The sequence below is a fragment of the Helicoverpa armigera genome, chromosome 3 (genome assembly GCF_030705265.1).
Source record: "Helicoverpa armigera isolate CAAS_96S chromosome 3, ASM3070526v1, whole genome shotgun sequence".
Lineage (NCBI taxonomy): Eukaryota > Metazoa > Arthropoda > Insecta > Lepidoptera > Noctuidae > Helicoverpa > Helicoverpa armigera.
Genome location: NC_087122.1, coordinates 8,229,503 through 8,252,220, shown reverse-complemented (window position 1 = coordinate 8,252,220; position 22,718 = coordinate 8,229,503).

The window sequence follows — 22,718 nt, the reverse complement described above, 5'->3', positions numbered from 1 at the left end:
TTAAATTTTAATAGCTCTTGTGTGTGTATGTTTTTTAAACAACGTCATATTTACTCAATTTAAAATCCTACTGGGAAATTCGTGCTACAGACGGGACTCGTTATTCGCCATAATTGGATTCCTTTACATGTTAAATCGTTTTTATAATACCTGCTCCAACCTTTTTGTTATGCGTGTTGTGTTGTGAACTTCATAATTATGCTTATCACTTTCACAACACTCCATCAATTTACGATTATAATTTACGTGCTTATTATTTTGAGGAAAGGCTTAATTTTCTTCCTATTATTACAGAAAGAGCTTGAACGCATAACAAAATAAAATTGCTTTCAGACAACAAATATTTAACTTTGAATGCAACGGATACCTTAATTAGAGTGTATGTAAATATCCAATATGCTTTTTGCTTTTTAATTACAAAATACAAATAATTTTCTGTCAGAGAACGACAAATGATCTAGTATCTAATGACGTGTTTATCAAATTGAATCGAGAGCAAGCGAAGTGACACAAATTTTATCATTTTATCTTTTGCGAAACACGGGCTCTGCGTTTACGGCGGGACCGCAAATAAAATGTCCAAATATTTGAAAAGAGCAGCAACGAGATAATGCTGTAGTTAATGGTTCTACCGGACGCTGTGGCCGACTTGTTATTGCTTTAGGAAACTGTCCCACACACCGCCACGTAATATTGGACAAACTCTTATTTGGATGTCACTTGATGAAAATTAAAAGGGAAACGTCGACACCAGCTTTTGGCTTCGAACTTTCATAAAATTTCCTCCTCTGTCCGTAATAAAATACCAATAGGGAATATCAATTTCAAATAATATTTTGATATAATAGATTTATGCCATAATTATGCTCTATTTATATCACGTAAATATTGTCGATATCCTGTTTATTTGTTTAATACGAAAATACGAATATTTTCATAAGCCAAATATTTACGTAAACCGTTCATAAATATTTTATTAAATGTATGTTATTTTATTGATTTTACAACCACATTTATATATAATTTGGCCAAATTACGATATAAAAAGTGGCTTAAAACTAATTAGCTGTTTGCATTACAAAGTTAATAATATAAAAATGATTACAAGTTTAGAACAAGCTTAATAATGTTTCAAAGATTTTAATATCCCCATAATCTTTACTGCGCTCTTAAAAATATCATAAAAGGCATCCAAACGGACCTTAAGTACCATTTAGAGACAGATCGCATCAAAACATTGCTGAACCATAATCGTTGCTTTCCACAATGTTTTGGAGAAAACAGGACGGCTTGGGAAATATATTTTAACGGAAAAATCTGGGTGTTCATATTTGAGCAAGTGTGAATAGGTAATACGCTTACGGCGTAGGAAGATTTCAACGTGTTGGTAAAAAAGTTCCTATTCCTCCTATTACACCGCGTTGTAACGTAAGCCTATTTCGAACCCCGGGGCAAGCGCCAGAGCAGCCGTAGGTAACCGTAAAACGTACAAAATGGAAAACAAAAACGCAATAATATTTCCGAGTTGTGATCCGCCTGTCCTGATGGAAAACGATTCCAGTTTCATGTTTGATGTTTTTGACATAGTAATCTGATTTATGAAGATATATGAATATTCTGAGGTCTTGACCGCGATGTAACCAATATTTGTGAGCGATTGAGGTCGATTGAGGGCGATCCAAAATTAATATAGTACTGACCCGAGAAAAAAGAAGTTGGAGAGTTTGATTTATATACCTTCTAATATACTAGGAATATTGTGCTCATATCATTTTGAAAGCATATTTCATTTCTCGTACTAAGCTTATAGGTACTAAAACTAAAAAAAAAATGCGTCCCACTCAAATAAGGCTGAGATACAATAGTGCAAAATGACTTCACAACCCGTGTTCACAACTTAAATGGATTTCGCGCAGGAATCTGACAGGATGACGTCATCAACTGAACGCATCGTTGTGTTTGGGATGCGGTTGAGCGCGGCCGCTGGCGCGCGGTGTCACTGGTGGTCGCGTCGAGGTAACAACGTGGTAACAACGTCCACGAGCTCACTTGAACAACAACATAACACAGTATGAATTGTATATGTTTTACAGATAAATTTTTTTCCCATAGGTACAACAGTCGCTGCGGTGTAGTTGCGGCCGATAGCTCCTTAATTGATGCCGTACTATAATTAATTATTTTGTAGCACCATCCCCACTGGTTGCATAAGGGTATTGATTACTAATTAAGATGTTGGCTTCCAGATGTGTATTAAGTATCGCAATTAGTCGAGGAAGCCGCTTTGTTATCATCCCCTAGGTGACGGGTCCTTGTTAGTGCGTCGGGATTTTATTAGGAAAAACAAGAGTGGGGAAAAACCTGTGCTGTTGTGGTTCTATTTACCTGTCTAAGGTAAATTTGGTTTACGAAATGAGTTGAGTATGGAATCGGTAGGCACGGGGTATTATATTGGAAGTAATTTACATTTAATCGGTATTGGAATATATATTTTTAAAACTAGTAGGTACATGAGTATGTCGAGATAACTGTACAGCTCAATAAGCTGGATTTTCAAAAATAAAGTTAAACAAACATGCTATCAAAAAGCAAAACACGACGCGAAAAATAAATAAAATATCTATAAAAACATTCAACGGCAAAAATATATTTCGTACATAAACAAGTCGGAATTCGCGTCAAGGAGTAAACACAATAAAATTATAGCGCTGTTCACGGGATCTCCTCAGTCAGCTTTACTTGTCCGGAAAGATAAGCGACATACACATTTCATATTTTCTTTCATCCGCACGCCGAATAGAAAGAAAACTATGGTAAGGACATGAGCACACGAACGATACATACTTTCAGAATTACAATTTGTTGAGGATTGAGACTGTCTCTTTGTAGATATTACTTGCTCATCGTGAAGGTTTGGATTGGCTTCTAAAATTGGTTGGGTTTAGTTTTTTGTTTTTTTTCGTCCCGACGTGACAGATGGACTCGCCCATCGAGGGTTTCATGCGATGGGTCATTATGAATCATTTATGAATACAGTTCATAAATCGAACTTATTATGTTTTTTTTTAACCCCTCGGCTCGACAAGATTTTGACATATGACTTTACCGTTGATTCGGCGGGATATTTTGAATTGCGACATGGATGTCAAAAATTTGTACTAACTTTCAACACATTAATTCTAAGTCCGTAATGCCTGATCAGAAGTATTTTAACTATAACTTTAGAGCTCACTTATTTGACAACAACGTGCAAAGGTCGAATGGAGTCAGTTAATTCAGAAAAAGATAATAATTACGGTGTTTTTAAGTCTATCGAAAAGTTAGGCATTTCAAATTTGGTGAAAACTTACCAATAAATAATCGCATCACTTTCTCAAACACAACACAAACGTCATATTTATAACATTTTCAATCCGTTGCAATACATTTCGTGCACTTATTTATGTTCAATAACTAAAAAATCAGCACATAAAATACACAATAAAAATGAACAATTTACAAGATCAAAAAGAAGTAGAGTTTGGAATGGAGTATTTTTTTTTTTTTTCAATCAGCGGTGTGCATTCGATACCTAAATCGGATATTTATTATAAATAATCGAATACCAATTTTTTATATACCTACCTATTTTTTAATAGCAACTTATTTCAATTTTATTTATTAATTTTAAATTATAGGTTCAATTTGTTTTTGTTGTTAAGAAAAAAGATATTTCAGTTTTATGAAAGTTTTTAGCATTAAATTTTTATATGTATTATTTATTTTGGTGTTGCGTCATTCGTAATAATTTTTAACTTTAATTGAATTTTTATTACCTATTACGGAATTTTAATTTATTCTTATATTATTTCTCAATAATTCTAAGATTTTTGTTTCGGCGGAGGGTAAGCCTGGTGTTCTGAAATATAATGCAATTTGTAACTACCAAAGTAATGTACTTATTTGATGATGAGAAACAATAATAATAATTGATTGATTTTAAAGTCACCAAATATTTTTTACCGAATCCCAAAAAGGAGGTGGTTCTCAATTTGGATGTTTGTTTTTGATCGAAAGGGTAATATTTGTTATTAGGTCCAGGATCTGATGATGGAAACCTTGAGAAATCGAGGGCAACTCTCGAAAATTGTAAGCATAGCTAAGGTTATAACTTGACACTCAGATGTATGTCTGATACTATGAAACAGTAAAGGTTTGGAGCTGACCTGATGATGGAGACCAGAGAAGATCGAGGGAACTCGACAACCGAACTTCTCTCGTCTCCATCTCCTTCACTGTTGCAGAGGCCTCGTAAATACGAATAATATAAGCACAAACACGAGAAAGTTTAAATATTCAGTTGTCGAGTTCCCTCGACCTTCACTGGTCTCCATCATCAGGTCAGCTCAAAGCCTTCACTGTTAAATAGTGCTACCAGGCAAACACCTGAGTGATAAGATTTCAACCTATGTCTTTCTGCAACTTTCGAAAGTCGCCCTCGATTTCTCAAGGTTCCATCATCAGATCCTGACCTGATGATAATGGGACCACCTCGGAAGTATACGCTATCAAACAAAAAAAGAATCATCAAAATCGATAAATAAATGGCTGAGTAATCGCGTAACAAACATAGAAAAAAAAACGGTCGAATTGAGAACCTCCGCTTGGGAAGTCGGTTAAAAATAAGTCGGCGGCGGCCATCTTTCCATCTTGGACCAGCTTTCGATGAATAGCGAACTATTTGCCCTTTCAAACAATGAAAACGTCATAAAATTTTGCGATAACTACACCTAACTACGGCTCTCGTCAAATAGCTTTGCCGCTCAGTTAAAAAGTTGGAAGTAACGAATCGCCATTAAATTTGGCAGGTCTACAGGAATCCTGCACATAAAACACCCGAAGAAATAAATAAGTCTTAGGGTTTCCGAAGACGGCAAATGATTGCCGTCTTCGGAAACCCTAAAAACCGAAGATTTTTTTTATTCCGGCTACAACGTATTTTCTACGACTGATTTTCTAGCATTTTTTTCAAAATAAATAAAGCCATTTTACTTTTCATAATTTATTTTCAGATTATGGTAAGTATACAAAAGTGCAATTTAGTAATATTATAATATCAAATAATATAAAATTATTAAATCGATTCTTTATTTTAACGAATCGGATCATTCGATGCAAAACTTCTATCACCGTCGCCATCTTGTCTATGCGTCTTCAAATTTAAAAAAACAACTAATGTAAACAAACATGGCGAGTTCGATCAGAATTCCCGGTAATTACGATTGGATTTTAAAAAGGTATATTTCTAACGGGATGCTAAATATGAAAGGTTTGAATGCGTAAAAATAATTTAAATTTATTTAGTTATTTTATTTAGTACTCACAAATGTGGTTTGATTGGAAAGAAAATAAATATGAGCGTAAATAATTAGGAAAGTGTATGACTGATTCGCAGACCCCAATTGGGGTCTAAACCGAGCTTACGGTGACATTGATGTTCAGACCCCGATTGGGGTCCGCTACGGATTTGACGGTTAATTGTATATCTTAACGCATTCAAAATAAACGGTCGCAACAGACATAATCTTATAGGGGTTTGGTTTTTCCTCTCATGCTACCTAAAAACATAATTGGCGGCTATTCCTTTCTATGTAATTAAGGATAACTATGTCGTTAGTATATCCTCTACCAGCTTGCTGATTGTCTCAAAATTAACGGCAGACATTTAACATAACCACATTACCAAAAGCGATTAAGCAATAAGCATGGTTAATAAACCGCAAGAACAGAAATGCGGTCGTTCTGTCCTTCGAATTGTGGCCAGCATGTAGTTAGAGAATTTTGTAAATGGCTCTCTATTATCAATGGCATGTAACAAACAAAAGGCAGAGGGAAAGTATTGGAAGACATTTCATTGGAAAGTAAAAGTGAGGTTATGTCTAGCAGTCGATTGATGGGGGTTTATGATACTAAAGAGAGCAGCACTATAACGGAAACCCGCTCTTTTTGGTCACCTTTCTGATTTTTTGTGTAACATTATCTGTGAACTATTTAATGGTCAACAATGGGAACAGGGCAGAAAGATGATGAGGACCCTGTAACAGCCTTTTTATAGTCCCACTGCTAGGCACAGGCCTCCTCTCACACGGAGAAGTATTGAGCATACCCTAGCGAATTAATAAAAAAATATTAATTTGTGTGTCTAAAGCTTAACAGTGATTATTAAGAATAAGCCGTGATTAGGGTAAGGAAGTATGATTGTGTAACCAGACACAAAGTTTACAGTCCTATGACCTTGCTTGTGGTTTAAAGTTCTTGAAATAATACAGAAACTTTAGCACCCTTTGAAATAGTATGTTAAGCTTTACTCCAGTAACTTGTATTAGGACTAAGTTTCTTGATAACGCCGACCCGAAAATAGCGGGTGTTTATACCAAAGTTCTGAGATATTATAATCTGTTCAATGATTACTATAGATCGATGAACTCAAACGTTTCAAAGTATTTTAATTAAGAAAGATTATTTTGAATAAATAGAAATTGATTCAATCGTTGTCTAACATCCTTTTTATTCGGGCCTTCTTAAATATTAATTTAGTTAATCAAAACATCTGAAGTAAATATTTATATTTTTTTGTTGCAAGCTCTATATTTTTGGCGTATTTTTGAAAATTACATTAGGTACCCTTGGAAGCTAAAATATTTGTTATTATATGAAATATTTTTTTATCCCAAGAATATAATTTACATAATGTTATAAGCGTTGAATTCCATTTTTATGTAGGCATGTGTTAATATAAAAAGTTCCAGTTCCATTATTTTGTTGGTAAACAAATTTTATTAGGTCATAAACTTCCACGTTTTAAGCAAGAAAGGGACTTAAATTGAGCGGAAAGTTGTGCGTAAATATTTTATTTTAATACCACCACTTACTATGGACTTAGGTAGTAAAATTGAGGTCTGGATCTAGAGGTAAAGCTGTCGTCGTAATGTACGCAACACTACTACAGACTTTCACCTAAAGTGCGTATCGTCTCCCCCACCGACCGTTCGCAATTTATACCATCTAACTAAGTTTATCTCAACATTTATAGGCGAGAATGGATAAGGGATTATTGTTTTTCTTCCCAAGCTTGTTCGGATTCCCCTTATATAACTTTTTGTTAGTAAAAGTTGAACGAAACAATTGTTTTGAGTGTATTGGAAAACTACGTTTCCGTCTTGCCCGTCACAGATATTTTATTTGTTCGTAGTTTCAATAGCATCAAATTCAAAGCTCTTCCAAATTATTTATTTTCTGCGGAAAACGGTACCAGATTAAATTCAACCCTTTTTATAACATGCTAATGTAAAGTGCCTTTTTATTACCGCAGTTTCCCATCCCACCTTATTTATAGCAGATTGAACCCACAAGTAGTTAATAAACATCAAGGGAAGAAAACGAAACTCATAAAAGGGCTGTATCATTATTTACATAAACGCTATAAAACCGAACAAAGAAAATTTATGCGGCAAAGTTTTGGGCAATATCCGTTTTCTGTGACACGTTTTTTCGAGGGCCGTTGTTCATCGTTAATCTTGGAAACAAAAACAGCAAGTTTGGTCGCGGCGCGTCTGCGCCACCCATAATTTACGTGAAACAAGTGCGCGCGACATGCGGTGTTGTACCTACCCTACCTTCTATAGCTATACAAAAATTACCTTCCGAATACTTGGCCAGGGTCTCTTTCATGCCAGCTTATTATACGTGGCGACTAACTGCTATTAGTTGGCAAAGTTCCGCACACTTTCAACATGTACGTCGGATTTCAGGGTGCTGAAATTACAAGCAGTTTTGGGTTCTGCTTAGCGTTCGTGTTCCGTTTTATGCACGTATCGCGGCAATATTATAAATATTTTGCGAAAATAGCTCGACAAATTGCTGGAAGAGTTTTTATTCCTTGGACTTTTCGCTACTTTCTAGTTTAAAATTAGAAGTCGTTTTGCTTGTTTATACTTGTTGACTCAGTACACTGCTCTATAACACTGCATTTATGTTTTTTGAACTTTTAGTCAAATGCATTCAGGAATTTGTAGATGTAAGAAAAAAGCTGAGGCTGCTGCCTATTGAAGCAAATAGAAATAAATCAACTGGCGGAAAATTTATTTCTTAAGCTTGAAATACAAACATGTTATACTCGAACTTGACATTTATCGAAAAAAACAACACTATCGACAACGTCATGGCCCATCCCTAGCATCCCTTCACTCAATATTTTGTTTGTCTGTCTACAAATTAAAGAAAAACAGCGACATGCGACAGCTGTCTGTCTTCTAGTACAATTAGTTAAAGTCAACCTGCCACGGCTTACTATTTACTTGCGGTAACTAATGTATAGGAGTAACAATTACAGCCGAATTACTTCGTTTAAGACTATGACGCTAATTGGAATTCGTTAGTCAAGTATGTAATTTATTGTTTGTTCTGTCTCCTTTAAATAGAGCGGCTAAATTAGCTTTCTAGGTCTTTCTACCAAATTCTAGATTATTTTCTAGCTTAATAATTTCGTAAACATGACACCTGTGTGATATACATGTTGACTAGGCGCCTCACCACAATAAACTAACTAATTTAATGAGGGTTTTCTAAAATGGCAATCCACGAGGTGGCAGCACCGAGTCGTCAGGTCCAATAACTGTCAAAGTGCTTATCTTTACTATGAATAGTGAACGATTTTAGTGTTTTTTTTTATTTTATAATTAAAGAACTGCATTATTGTTTTACTATTGCGGTTGAGTAAATAAAAAAAACTAAATCATATTGTGTTAACAAATTTTTCAACAAGCTTTTCCTTAGTACCAGTGACTTTTGCACCTTCTCTCTTAGCTCAATTTTTAGTTCGGAAACCTTATTCTGACCGTAGTCCATAATAAAATCAATAACACTTCCAATATAACAGAATTTCAATAAAAAATAAGTTCGGCACCTACAATTCCATACTATTTGACAGCTGTTTGGACCAGACGCATACGTGGCGCCACCCGGTAGCAGAAAAAATTTCAAAAACCCTCATTGAGTAAAACGATGCAAAAAAGTTTTAAATTAAACTATTTAGAAAATATTGGCAAACATGCTAAAGTAACTACAACTCAAACTCATTGTGAAAATAAACTACTGATAGAAGTTAAAAGTTATAAAAGACTTCGAACTAATTGAATGTAAATACAAACTTTAACAGACAGAAAAACAAATCAATGGACGAAGTTACGATAGATTCCACGCAAATGCAATGTTAACTTCACCGTCGTAACTATCTTGCTGAGTATGTGTGCGTCGGGCTTCATGTATGTGTGATTTTACTTATTCCTCCCACGTTTTAAGATCGCTAGTAATCTGCCAATGTTACTTAGACACCTCCGCATGTAGTTCATATTTAATGAGCGGGAAGGGTTGCCTGTCTCTAGCTATGTGGAACAAACGACGTCAAATGGCATTGTTTAGTCGCCTAGTATTAGCCTACTCAGCGTTACGACAGAATTCCTAATTAACTCTGAATTAACTGAGGCTTTTCTTCGACCTCGTAACTTAGCAGACTGAATAATGAATATTTAAGTTTTATTTTAAATAATATTAATGGCCCACATTAACATGAAAAAACATCTCTCATAAAACGTTTTTATAACTCTATTTATTTTTATACGTAAATGTTTTTATCTCTTAATGATTTCGTGTAAATTGGTCTAGACTGTATTACAGACGAGTGATACAAAGCTTCGGCTTACGTTCAATTTACTGCTTATCTGTAAATTCTCAGCGCACCACATAACATATAATCCATCTTAATTAAGCGGATTAAGTAAATATAACCTAGATAATAAACAATTAATCTTTTGTATCAACGCATGTGCGGTTTGAAAATCCCTAACTCATGACTCTGTATGGCTGATAAAGACTTAAGACCCTACTAAATCAGGTAAAAGCCGACGGTGTAATGATAACGTGAATATTTTAACCTTCGTATTTTCTAAGCTGCCTATTGATTCACAATACAAAGGCTTGTATACACCACTTACCTACTTGTCCCTATTACAGTGCAAATGCGGCTTTCGCCCGAAAATTGATGGGCTCTCGTCCTAGCTATCAATCAAGATTTGCAACCAAAACTCCCTTTAAAGTTGAGTAAGCCCAGTAAATTTAATAAAAACAATCGTTACGGACTTTAGTGCGGAGTTGACAAATGGTAGGTACCTAGCTAAAGAATATTGATGACTGACGTGAGTTTCAATGTATCCACTAATTTTGATCGATATCCGTATCTCGTCGGAGAAATGTAGCTTCGACATATTTGGATCATAATTTCTAATGATGCTTAGCTTGAGCAAAGTTTTCAAATATAATTGTTCCGAGTCAAAAATACGGTCGGATACAACGCTAAACTAACATTGTACTTCAGAGATAATTTTTCTTTTAGACAGATATTAGTGACTTATAGTGCAAGTATTTTTAAAAACTAGACGTTGGTGCCGTTGGTACGTGAAGGCACGTGTATTGTGAAGGAACGTGTGTCTGCAGTTTTATATGCTGCTATTTAAAATTGTATCGTAATTTTGTCTTAAGGTGGCCGCTTTACAGTGTTACGTTTACATAATCCCGCAAATATTTATAGCCATCAATTTGTTTGATACTTACTTTTGAAACTTTGGAACATCTCAAAAGTTTTCTCGAGTACGGGTCTCTTGTGCCAATAATGGTGCTCAGCAAAAATTTCAGTCAATTTCGTAAAGTGATATAGGCGCTGGAGACGTTGCCGGCTCAAGCCGTGATTGATCGTGGTAAATGGTTTGTGATGCTCGGAGGCTCGAGCTCCTCGCCTGACAGCCGGAGGCGGCGTGCCGTGAAACTTTACGAGCTCCACCATTCGTTCGTTTAAATGGAACGAAGGGATGTTGCGACCAAAAAAACCAGCTGTCCGTGTAATAGTCACTCTTCTTTTACGTTATGAGTGCAAATATTGATGTAACGCGCTCGAGCTGAATGTAAACAGGGGCACGCCGATAAACTTTGATGTATTCTCTTCGAGTATGATGGACGGAGTTACAGTGACGTGCACTATTATGTGACGGCTTATAGATAATTTTTATTTCTATTATGGCGCGTGGTGATACATATTTTACTTGTAAATTGGTTTACTCACATTTGACTTGTTCTTCGCTTTAGCTATTTATCAAAGGAAAGTGAATATTAAAGTTTACCTTATATTCAAAGTTAAGCATATATTATACATTTTTTATAATAACACAATATATTATGTTAATGAACACTACGCCTACATTCTGTGATGTTAAAGCAGAGGCGTTTTCTCAGCCTAAATATTTTTAAACGATTGTTCGGCCGTCTTTTCCACATTCGCTTATCTTACTTTATAAACCTGCCCTCATAAATATCGTAGAGCTATATGTTTGTAACAGTAACGTGTACAATAGCTAGTCATAAATATCTCGCAGACCTACTTGTAGATATATTTTTTATAGCTTTATTATTGTCCACATTGTGCTCCGTTTATACACAGATGTATTTAATTCGAACTATCATTTTTATGATGAAAACTTTCGGTTTCACTAGCCCATCGTAAAACACGTACTTATGATCGTTAAAGCCGTAAAAATGGTTTCAGTATAGAATAAGCTCAATATATGAGTCTATAAAACCACGGAAACATAAAAATCGCCAAATATACTATCAATTTCCTATATGGTAGCTTACAGCACTTGGTGTTATGGCGCCGACAATTTTTTCAACAGTTTAATGTAGTTAAAAGTTTATACTCAATAACTGGTAACTATTTTCGATCGAGCTGATAAAAAATTCATTGGCGCCGAGTGCCGTACAGCGACGCGTACAAAAAATTGCAAACATTTACCCTGGTGACCATCTCAATAAGAGTTAAAACAAACGTTGTTTAAATAATTGTATCTATGTTTGAAGTAAAAGCTGTAAAACGCGTCTCCAGTTATGAGGGTATGACGAGTTCGAATGTTACGAGATGCAACCTATCAACATGTTTTCATTTGCAATAAAATTGGGGAATGCCCCCGAGTGTGTCGATGAAATTTCTGAAATATACATTCCAATAAAAAGAAAAGTGTTCTGGGAGACGTCGAAAATGTGTCCGCATTTGGACAAATTTGGGTCGAATGTAACCTCGAATGGAGAGAGTGAACGATCCCTTACAACCGTAATATAAAATCTAGTGGATACCTCTTTTATATTATTGAATGTATACAAAATAAGACAATGCAGTATTTATGTGTTATAAATCTCATTTTCAAAATAATAAGTACATTAGAACAAAATTAGCCTCACTAGAGATCAGAACTGAAATGTTTCAAGTGCGTGTTTAGCCGTCCAGTAAACGGCAAGTGTAACGAAATCTTTGAGAATCGGTTTTACATAAAATTTCATCGCCTTTTCGTTAAAATTTTTGTGTGAACACTAATGATCGCTAACCAAGGATTCTAATGCTTTCAGCGAAATTTTGGTCAAAACAGTGAAACGTGTTCGGTCAATTTAATCCGGTAATTTAAATCTGTCGTCTCACACAGTTACCAGTAACGACTCGGCGAGCATTGGCGACTTTTTGTTCGCAAGATTAACGACAAAGTATGGGTCACAAAAAAAGCGACGCCAAGTACGGAAATTGCCAAAACTTCGTGTCGAAGCCTGAAATTTTCTTGTTCTAAATGTCGTCGTAAATGAAAGATGGCTCTTTTAAAATCGGAAAAGAAATTAGGAACAGACGTTTTTAGGATTACGAGTTTTGTAACAACTCAAAAGTTGCTTATTATTTCTCCGCAAGTATATTAGAATGAGTCCCTTTCGGTGTTCTATAGATAAGTATCGTCGCCAAGCCGCGAGGACTTGTATCCTCTGTAATAAAGATAGCTACCCAAATGAATACTTAAACAAAATAATAGTCGAAAACATTTCGTTTAGATTAACTTCTGCATTTTAACTAGAGCTCTTTGTTTTTAAGTTTTAAATTAGGAAGCTTTTATTAACAACACTACAATAATGAAAATAATAACAGAAAATTACTATAAGCCATCTTATTTTGATATCATCAGAGCACAGGTCTCATCAGACAGACAAATAATGTTAGTTTAGCAATTCAAATAAATTGAAAGGCTCTTTAATTACAATTAATTAGTGCAGTTGGTTTATAATGTTGCGGTCATAAGTGGTAGGCTCCGCATCCCTTTCAATTCATCCGGGCACGCGTCTGTTACGTGCGGGGCCTGACAACCGTACAGACATTACCGCCCCTATAAATATGTATATAACACGTCCTTGCGCATGCCGTAACGACCACATTATAATATGAGCGGAACAGTTACGGCATTCGATGTGATAAACGCTTATGGTTATTCGATGGCAAAATATTTAAAACGACAATCACACAATGAAACTGGCGCTACTCGTTCGCTGTTATTTAAATAGAACGAACAAAGCACAAAAAGATCGAGAAGGATTTAATTGAATTTTCACTGAAGAATGACAAAAGGAACAAAAGTGGGACTGTATTGATTTAAATTTTTCTCTGAAGAGAAATAAAATTGCCCTAGGCCGTGTTAATTAAACGGCGCGCATTTAGCAAAGATCAGAGCGGCTGGCGTCTTTATTTCTATATAAACAAGTGGAAAAAATGCCGTGGGGAGTGATGTCGGAAGTTAAATCAGGCTTACATATGAAAAGTTACGCAGAGGTTATTTGGTGGAATTTCCTCGCTGTGCGGGCAATGCGGCGTTTCGCGGCTAATGACGAGTCCCGGCCCACAATATATCTCTCGTAGTTAGGCGCAGAAATCACGGCGACTCGTGCGCTTGATTGAGTTTTCTTTTCCATTGTACTTCCATTAACAGAATAGCTTTCTCCTATATGCTCCCCAGGGGACGCCATGTGTTCGGGGAAAATTATATCGGCAATTTTTCTTGTGTCTTGAGATAGACAGCTGACAGAGATTTTCGGCTTCTATTTTTTGTTATTGATTACTCGACCTGAGTTAATTGTGTTGAAACAAAAGATAATATTTGAAGCGTTATTAGTACAATATTTAGGGAGATCATTTTCAGATATTCATTATAAAAGAGTTTATAGTAGAATTGGAACAGTCTTTGTCTTGTTATTATATGTATAAGGTTGTAAAGTAGCTGATATCATGGTAGCCCGTAGTATTGTCTGGTTCTCGGGTATCGAAGCTAAAGTGATTTAATTTTAGCCGCTGGCGAAGAAGGGTTCCGTGCCTAGTTCTTGTACGAAAGTAAACGAAAGCGGCCCCTGAGTGCTCTTGTGGAGCTACCGTCTAATTAACGACGTATCTAATTATACCATCGTGGAGCAGGCTCCCAGCGAAGAGAATTTCCCAAATTACGTATTACGAAACGCAATTACACTTAGGGGAAATGCTATGAGACAAATTGAGTTATATTGTAATTGAAATAAAAAACGGGTTAATAGGCATGTACTTAAGTAATTGCCGTTTGCTCGTACTGATTACGTTTTGATTATGAGAAAATACTTTTTGATATATTTGAGTGGTTTTGTTCAGTGTTAAAGCCCATTGTTATCGCTGTTGTAACATTTCATGTTATTGGAAAATTCATAGAAGCACCATATACATGCGTAAATATTTCAAACTAAATTCTCCGTAAAGCCTAAATATGTATTTTTTTAAATCTCTCTGCAGCTTTGTTGCACATACAACAATAGCCATATTACCCACAAAACATAAAACAGAATGGCAAACCTAAGACAGTCTAGAGCAGCATATTTTTAAATAATGTCTAGAATTACACAGTATTGAAGCGGCGCCGGCTGCGAGGCGAGCGAGCGACAATTTGTCTAGCAATTGGTTTCTACACCTCACCTCTATGTAGATATACGGCTGTAAGTTACGGGCTGCACACAATGTACGTCACCCAGCGGGTTTTAACGGGGAAATTTTAATATAAAGACCCTCGTATTATATAGTGTAGTGTTATAGTAATACTAGATTTTCCATTCTTAGGGAGAGATATACCTATTGCACATACGCTTTGTGATATCTGGGGGGACTTATTCTTTCCTATGACCTCTATGTGAAAGTATCCTTCGGGGATAAGAAGCACAATGCTTTAAGGTATAAATGTTACAAAGTATTCTCAAAGGAGCAACTATATTTATAGCAGAAAACTACTCAGAATATTATCATTGTACCAAAAATTCCACACAAACCAAAGATCGAAAATATCGACGAAAACTCGAAACGCTTTGCAAGCAAACAATTTGATTTTGCAATAGGTAATACGTAACCGTAATACTCAGTAGTCCTTAGAGGGTAGAATCAAAATTCACTAGTCGGCAACTGGATGGTTTTAGGTACTTGACTTCAGTGTTTGGGAGAGCGTATTAAGCCGGTCCGTCCCTAGTTTCGGACGTAACTAGAAATGGCCTGGAGTCCGTTAACTTAAACGTTTAGTAGCTGTAATATATTCTTGTCTTTAACCTGCGTTATTAGCGGATCAGTGTGCAGAGTGTGTCTCAGGTACGATTTCACGTTTTAACTTGACACTGATGTGACTTGATTTTGAAGGTGTTTTTCCAACGCGAAAATATGCTCTGCACTGCACTGCTTCTTCCATATTATTACAAGTGACGGTCAAAAGAAAAATTAAAGCGTGTAACCGTTCTAAACATACCAGTACCAACTACCATTTCCTAATTACATAAACAATAGAGTACCTAAATATTACACAATCTAACACTAAAAATACTTCAACAGTACCAGCCCCCAACTTCCCCACTCCGGGTTCTTTAATATAACAAGCATTGAGAGCAACGCACTGTAATCACGGTGAGCTATGATTGTCGTACTCCCCTCACCCATTATTTTCCCCACGTAAGCTTCAGCCTGAAAATTGCACCATCCAATAGAACATGTATTTTTCCATCATCTTAATCTCTTCGTTCGTTTAGTACGATTATTATTTCATTTCAGTTTTCCGCTCGTGTGGCTCCGATATGTCCAAAACATCAAAGCATGTTAAGGAGATATTATCATGTAGTTTATTAAGTGATATAGGTCTTTTTTCCTGGTACTTCATCCTAATTATAGATTTATTATCGTCGTGTTCCCTACATAAATTGAAAAATAGCTGAAATAATCCAGAAAGTTTGGTTGCAGATATTATTATTTTTTCCTCGTGTTAAAACGGCAATAAACTTCGTAAGATAATATTAGCTACAGTCAGATAAGTAATTGTTTTGACTACTTGGAGATGTATTGAACATTTTAAAAATAGTGTGTTTTTAAATGTTTAAAATTAGGAAACCACATTTTTGTTTTTCACTTATAGTGAATACAAGTTTAGGCTACCCCTTCTACGAATATAGATAACACATAAATGTATATTGCCATTTACAGTCTGTTACGTATATTTTAATGTGCTCATAAAATGCTCTCTAACATGCCAACGGGTCTTCAATTTTAAGTAGCTATGACTACGTGTCCTGTGTACCCGATAGTATAATTCCTACCTTCTTGAAAATATTATTTGAGTACATATTCCTCATCTTTATTTATCACGAGTGTCGTTCACATCTGACCATTTCAGATTTCAGCTGTCTCTTACAGGGGAATGGAAAATGTGACTTATATTAAAACGTGGATAGGTACTTCGTATTCTTATGGCGGGATTCCACCAAAAATGTATACGAGTCAACGCCAGTATACTGCTAGCATGTGTTTTGGTACACAGATAGCAATTTCGCGGACGTTTCACACGCAATTTGTGACCGTTTTCTATAGCGAGTAGACAAGAAGAAACATTTGAATGCGTCACATTGCATTGGTGGAATCTCATCTTTAGGTATCAGAAAGGTCAACAGTGAGATAGGCAATTGTTTTTCATTTTTGAAACGATGCTTAATGAAAACTCTAGTGAGTAGTTTATAAAGACTAAAAGGCAAACCTGCAATGTAATATGCTGTGAGTCTAGGAGATCTTAAAATTAAAGTATTATTAATAGGACTTGTCTAGAAGCTTTATTAGTTTGTACATCTTGATCTGTCATTGAGGTAAATTCAAGTTATGTTTACAGTTAGATCTCTGATTGATACTTTAAGCCTCTTGTGGATTGCCAAGTTTGTTAGAGCGCGTTTGTTTGTTAGGGTCGCAATGGTTGTTACCTCCTGATATTAATTATAAGGACTTACCTGTAACTGCCTGTTTTGTGTGGTTCTAGAGTTTCACGCCTTGTTGTGTAGGAAATTTTGCACTTATATAAATCTTGTTAACAATAATGTTTTTGACTTCACACAACCTTCTCTTTCCTTTCCTTCCTAGCAATGTGAGTTGCACAGAACGGGCAGAATTTTTAACCTTTCAAACTAAACTGAAGTGGGTTCATGTCAATAGGGCGATGGGCGTTGACCCAACACTTGTAACCTCTCGATCGCCAAGCCAACACTTTAGCCATTGGGCTGTTGCCATATTTATTTACACTTTTCTCACTTCAAGACTGAAATAACATAAATTTAACCTTTTAGCTGAATATGTTCTACCGTCAAGGAAAAGCAACATATGTAAGTTTACTTGCTGACTGAGTTAGATGATAAATGGATAGTTTAGACAGAATACAGAGCTAGGTCTAAAATGGGTGGGCCTTATTTAGACAGGTTATTAGGGGAGATCCCTTAATATAGGTGCTATATCACTGGAGAAACATATTGTTATGATATGTTTTGTTTTGATTCCGCAAATGAGAAATGTGGAAAGAGTGGCTCTTTTAAACAAAAGTTCTCATTTAGTTTGTAAAAACTCCAAATTATATAAAAATAACTTTGTTCTTTATACCTTTTGAATTATTTAAAATGTCTGAATACATAGGAATTGGAGATTACAAAAATAATCTCCATTTCGTAAAATTGTATTGTTTTGTATAATTTTGCATTTAAAGCTTGATTGCGTTTGCCATTGCAATATTCCTAGAAAATTTAATTTGCATAAATCTATATCGATATTTATTATACGAATATTTTAGCGTTTTAACATTCTGTTTCATTTAACAAACAGCACCCAGTCTGAAACACAATACCTTTTAGAAGTTGTATTTTTATTTTTTGTGATATTTATTTCCAACGTGTTTGTTTTGTATTCGGATGAATGTAAGGGTTAGAAATATTAATTATCACGTATGGATTTATGAAACATTGGAATACGTGGAACGTAACAGTAGAAAATTCTTACTCAAAACATTGCTATATAATGACATTATCTTCTTCTTCTTTCTTATATATAAAAATGAATTGCTGTTCGTTAGTCTCACTAAAACTCGAGAATGGCTGGACCGATTTTGCTTTTTTTGGTTTTAAAATGTTTGTAGAGTTCCAGGGAAGGTTTAAACGATACGAAGTTCGCGGGATCAGCTAGTTTTCAAAATAAAATCACGATCAATCTTAGACAGATGTATCTAGTTGTATGACAAGGATTCCGAACGTCGCGTTAGTAACTGATCACGCCTACCGTAAGTTTCTTAGCCTACAAGAAGGCGCCTGACCTACCTTCCTTATGGTATCTCTGCTATCTTTCCTTCCTCCGTGGCTAATACCACACATGGTCTATTTAAACACATCAATAAATTGTTTATTTGTGAATAATTAACGCTCAGTACATTTACTACGGAAACAGACAACAAAAAAGTAAAAATAAATAATTCATCCAAATAACCGCATTTCAAATGTTTTTTTTAAACACGCATCCAGTGGGTCCATTAGATGATGCCTATATTCGGTCGGGCGGCCGAATAGCTCGTTTTATTTGGTTTATGTAACAATTAGGGAGGCAAATAGCAGGAAGGGTTCCGCATGCTCGGTAATGTTAGCTATTTCGGTGCTGAAATTAAGCTCACTCCGTACGTCGGTCGTCGAACCATTTTTGTTTAATTTGCCGATGTTTGGTTTGTCCGAATCTAGGATAATTAGGTTTTGAATTTGTGTTGCGAATATGAATTGTTAATTGGTTTGTGTTTTTTTAGAAATTAATTAGGGTTAGGTTGAAGCGATTGAAGGGTTTCCCTTTTTTATATTTTACGATTTTGTTTGAGAGAGAGGTTTGTTGGTACCTACGTTGTTTTCGTACGAATGCGTCTTTGAATGAAATAATTCTTGATTAGGTATATAAAGTTAAAATATATTTCATTTTAAATAATTAGAAATATATTCCTAGGGACTTGTATTTAAAAAAAGAAACAGATAATCGCTCTTTATAATTCTTTAGTAGTCCAAGATAATCCTGAAGAAAATAAACTTTCCCAGCTAAACAGAATTTTCCTGTTCTATGAGTATATTAAAAAGCAATTAACAGTTGATTATGGGAATTAGAGGAATACAGAAATTACTCTGTAATGAAACAATACCTCGCAGTTTAACAAAGGACATAGAAATTCAATTAAGATTATGCAAAATTGATCAAAATAATGGTATTAATTTCCATTGCGATGCATTCCGAATGAATTGTTTTGCGTCACGATTTTGTGGTGAAAGCTTACGACTGGTTGCAAATACAAGGAATTTATGAAATTGTAAAGGCACCTTTTAGCCTTTATTGTATTTTAGCATAACCAAGGGATGCTTTTATGATTGTTTATAGAAATCACAACATGTTTTTTGAAGTAGATAGAAACGATAAGTTTTTAACCGACTTCCCAAATAGTGGGACGTTTATTTGGAAGAAAAGAGTGACATTGCTTTTTAATTTCCCCGAATAACACTAATCAAGCTACCAAAGTATTAATATTTTAGTATAAGTAGATATTTATATACGGTATTTTCCTCTCAGTTATTTGTCTTATCATATTCTAAATATAGTTTGATATAACCTAAGCTAGCTGTACGTTATACGTGCTTGGTACGTACTAGCAATTTACGAGCAGCGTGCATTTCCATGCAGTTTTGATAAGTGCACACCCGTATGAAGATTACTTGCACTTTGCAACGTACTGTGGCTTACGTGGTTGTCCGTACAAATGGTCGACAAATTGTTGATAGTCTCAACTTACCGTGAAAGTAGGTATGTGCGAATGAAATGTTAACTAAGAGAGAGGTGAAACTTTAATATTCATTGTATTATACATATACTCTTAGCTGTTTTCCCGCAGCTTCTGCGTCCCGTGAGAACTACCACTCGTAACGGTTTAACTTCCTCTTTATAATAATAGGTGATGATAGGTTAGATGATAACAAATAACATCTAAAACATCTAACAACTATTCCTTATCTTCTATCCACTGGAAGAAAACTGTTATAGCCTTTTTATCATCCCACTGCTGGGCACAGGCCTCCTCTCACACGGAGAAGAATTGAGTTAAGCATTAACTGGAACTGGACTGGAAGGAAAAGTGCACGATAAAACAGCTAAAGTTAAAATAAGAATATTAATTACAGTGTTATATATTAACCATAAATCCTTTTGTAAAACGGGATGAAATTAATTACATTATCATGAAACTTGTGTATACTTACATATTTGTGTTTCCACACAGCAGGCCCATACTGTTGAATTTAGTGATTGATGAGACTTTGTAATGGGATTTGTTCTGATTCCTATTTAATTTCCTGTACGGATATTTAGCTGTCGTTTTATTATAAATTCAACGATCGTTTACTTTCGTGTAAAACCTTCGTTTTGGACTTTGTTGTGGTAAGTAACGTGAAGACTGGTGGGATCAAGCAAAAGGTCGAGAGGGAAACGGGAGTCCTTTGCCCAACTGCGGGAAATGTGTTATCTGACTATGTGATTGATATCTTTAATTTCAGTATCCGATTAATTAATTTATTAAAAGTTTGCATATTTAAATATAAACGAATCTCATTCCGTAACATTAATATCGTAATTTCACGAGTCTGTCATTCTCTATGTATCATTTCATAAAATAATAATTCATATTTACCGTAATCCTGCCTATTTGCACGAATTTGCAATATCTCGTCGATAGCGTTATGTATTGAAAATTATTATTTTGCTTGAAATATAATTTAAGGCTTCATTAAAATATCATTTTAACAACGTACCTGTGATAAGCATCTCTATTTATTCAATTTAATTAAACAGGTATGTACCCACAAAAACGATAACAAAAACCGTGTTTTCATTTTACTGTCATCAAAATTGATTTAAAGAAAGGATTGATTTTAATTAACAGATATCGAAACTCAACCCATTCTGTTATTCGCCAGCTTGATTAGATTTTCGTGAAACAATGTGTAAAGGGACAGATAACAAATTGAATCGCGAGTTTATTAAAATTTGTTCGTGTTTACGGCAACATAATTCTTTTGGTCCCTATTGGAGCACAATGAACAGGAATGTCAACAAAACACCGAGTCATTGTAACAAATGTAATGAAAAACAATAACGATGAAATGGAATCACAACATACCAAACGTGCAGCTCACTCCTGTTATATTGACACAAGTGCTGCCCAAAAGTTTCACGTGCCTCGAGCTGGCCAAATGCCCACCTTTCATTTAACGGTAACAAAGAACTGTTGAAACCTTTGTAGAAAACGTAATAATATTAATAACTCGGATGAATTTCTGTATGAAATAAAAGCATAAATGGACGCATAATTACACAAACTCGTAGCTGTTTAAAGCACACAAAAATTACGAGTACTTTTAAAATTAAAACGCAAAAAATTCGTTTCATGAATTCATGATACGGAACAAAACAGAGGCAGGTATGCAAAAACTCCCACATTCTAAAAAAAAGTTTATAATAAAACAATCTGAAGCTCCGAGTGTAATACGGTGAAAAATGAGACGAAAGAATTTAAAATGGCCAACATTTACGGAATATTTCGTGCAGTAAAAATAGGATAAAAGAGTCAGATATGTTACGAGAGTGTTGTTCATAATTATTCCATTACATAATGTGGGAGATGTAAAAGGAGGAATAAATGCAAACAATGACTTTGTTGTGTGTCTCGCTTTTGAATGGCCGCTGTTCGACGAACATAGTGCAGTTGAATTTTCTTAATATTTACGTGGCACGATCACAGCAACAGGCGAGTTACAGCGAAAACATAGCGTTGCGAGCGCAAGCCGCAAACCCCTGGAGATTCAGACGACTCGCTTGGAATAGCTTTGTGTCGTATTCCTTTGTCTTTAACTGAGCATCCTACTATCTCTCTAGACATGCTTATATATTCACAACTTAGCCCCGAGCCCCTCTGCGCCATCCGCGCATATGTTCTCCCAGTTGATTGTTTCGATGAACACGCTTACGTATATGAAAGAACAAGCAGAAAAAACTTAGATACACATAATATATTGCAAAGTTACTAAGAAGATTCAATTTGTAATATGCCATTTTAATCTTCATAATATGATATACTTTATTACTAAAAATATGAATGCTATTAAATACGGCCATTGAACGTTATCGGTGGATCATAAAGAAGTCTGAGCCACTTTCATGGTAAGTAATATCTTAAAATATTAAATTCTTTTACGAAAAATATTTAAATATGTAACCACCAAAATTGAATAAAGTGTCCCTAAATTGAATACCTATTTTGGAATTGCAAAAGTTTGAAGCAAGCAAACAATTCGTTAGGTAAGATTTGCTTGAATAATTTCACGTAAATACAATCTTTCGCTCGATTTGCAATTCACATAACGACCGCCGCCTAAATTATTCATTTTATTTTTAGCGTTCCGTATTC